Source organism: Corvus brachyrhynchos, unplaced genomic scaffold (genome assembly GCF_000691975.1).
Source record: "Corvus brachyrhynchos isolate BGI_N302 unplaced genomic scaffold, ASM69197v1 scaffold543, whole genome shotgun sequence".
NCBI lineage: Eukaryota > Metazoa > Chordata > Aves > Passeriformes > Corvidae > Corvus > Corvus brachyrhynchos.
Window position 1 is genome coordinate 145,503 of NW_008237236.1, and position 1,865 is coordinate 147,367.

The 1,865-nt window shown below is 59.4% G+C and overlaps 1 long non-coding RNA gene across 1 annotated transcript; it reads left to right on the forward strand.

Annotated features, from left to right (window-relative positions):
- On the forward strand, positions 1-712 carry LOC108445528. The gene is made up of 3 exons (XR_001860414.1): positions 1-35; positions 470-568; positions 672-712. It is a non-coding gene; the product is annotated as an uncharacterized LOC108445528 (long non-coding RNA).
- Positions 713-1,865: the final 1,153 nt, after the last annotated feature.

Sequence of the window (1,865 nt, forward strand, 5' to 3'; positions counted from 1 at the left end):
GGGGGTACTACAACCCCCCCTTCCAGGAACACCAGGTTTGGGGGCCTGGGGGGTCCCAGGAGGGGCTTGGGGGGCTCAGAGGGCATTTGGGGGATACCGGGGGGGGATGTAGGGGGTCCCGAGGAGGTTTGGGAGGCCTTTAAGGAGGTTTGGGGGGGTCCAGGAGAGGTTTGGGAAACCCAGAAGGGATTGAGGGATCCAGGTGGGATTTGGGGGGTCCCAGAGGGGCTTAGGGGGGTCTTGGGGAGGTTTTGGGGGATCCTCAGAGGTCTTGGGGTGGTTGAGAGGGGCTTTGGGGGTGCTCAGAGGGGACTTTGGGGGGTTTCAGGAGGATTTTGGGAGTCCCAGAACAGTTTGGGGAGGCCCAAAGTGGGTTTTGGGGGTTCCCGAGGGGGTTTTGTGGGATTCCAGGGAGGTTTCGGGGTGTCCTGGGGGGTTTGGGGTGACCCTGTGTCCCCCCTTTTCCCAGGATTTGCTGCTGCGGGCACTGGAGGTGGAGACGAGGAGGACGAGGGAGGAGGAGAAGGTGGAGCGGAGGCTGAAGGTCACCGAGGAGCCGCCCTCGGAGGTGGGAATTCGGGAACGGGCGCAGCCGGGCCTGGAATTCGTGGTCTGAGCCCCGGAATTGGGGACTTGGGCCCGCTCACGCCGGAGCTCCCGGGATCCCGCAGGAGGCCGTGCTGCGGGAGCAGCTGCAGGGGCTGCTGGAGGAGGAGGAGGAGGAGGAGGAGGAAGGGCCGTGTGCCCACAGGAGGGGGCAGGATGTGGGCTGGCACAGTCCATAACAGGGCTGCTGGAGCAGAGGCAGGTGAACATTGAGCTGTCCAGCTTTTGATCTGATTGAACAGCTCGGCCTGGTGCACTGAACCCTCCAGGGATCCAGCTTTCCCTCGGACTATTTCCGTTTCATTTGCTGTGGGTTTGTCTTTGGTTCAAAGAACACAGGAGCAGCAGCAAGCGGAGTCTCTCCATGAAGTCTTTGAGGCCTGAGGGAGATGGAGTCCCCAGGCACCTGAGAGACACACAGCAGTGAACACCTGCCCCTGGATTTGCTTCCCGAGGTTTTCCCAGCCAGATGAATGCTCCAAGCTTTGCTCCATGAAGCAGATTTGTGCTCCACACAAGCAGATTGTCTCTAGATGAACTCCACTGGGAAGCACAGCCACAGTTCAGAGGGGTTTGTTTTGGGGTGCTGAGCCTTCCTCCACCACTCTCATTTCTCTGACCCATGCTAATGCCACGCTTCAGACTTTGTGTTTTAATTCCAAACAAACAGAGCTCTTAGAGCTGGCTGTGCCTGGGTGTCCATCTCCACAGTGACATCCAAAGCTGCCTGGGGGCCTTGCCCATCTCTGCTAGCAATCCTGGGATTCAATTCGGTGGATGCTCTCTGATGTCAGGGAGTCAAAAAGGCAGCAGAGCAGCTCCTGGGCCTATGGAGAAAACAAGGAAAGGGTTGGGGGAGAGCTGTAAGTTCTGTGCATGGCAAAGAAACTTCTTTGCAGAGGCTGTTTCCAGGCTGGATGAATCCCAGCACAGAGGCAGCTGTGAGTGCCCCACAGCAGGAAACCCCCTGCTCGTGGTGATGCTCAGGAGTTGTGTTTTCAAGGAACTGAAGAAAAGCAACACCATGCAAGGTGCTAAGGGGGAAATCTCCTCCCTCCCTGGCTGCTCTGCCCGTCCCTCCCAAACCCAGCCCTGGAGCAGCCCTGGCCCGGCTGTTTCCGAGCTGGAGAGGCCAAAGTGTGCCAAGGGCTGCAGGCCCAGTCTGCAATCCTGGCTGTGCTAATGAGCACCACATCCCCAAAGCTCTGGAGGTGCTGCGCTGCCGCCCACCCCACACAGCCCTCGGGCCCTCCTCCCAG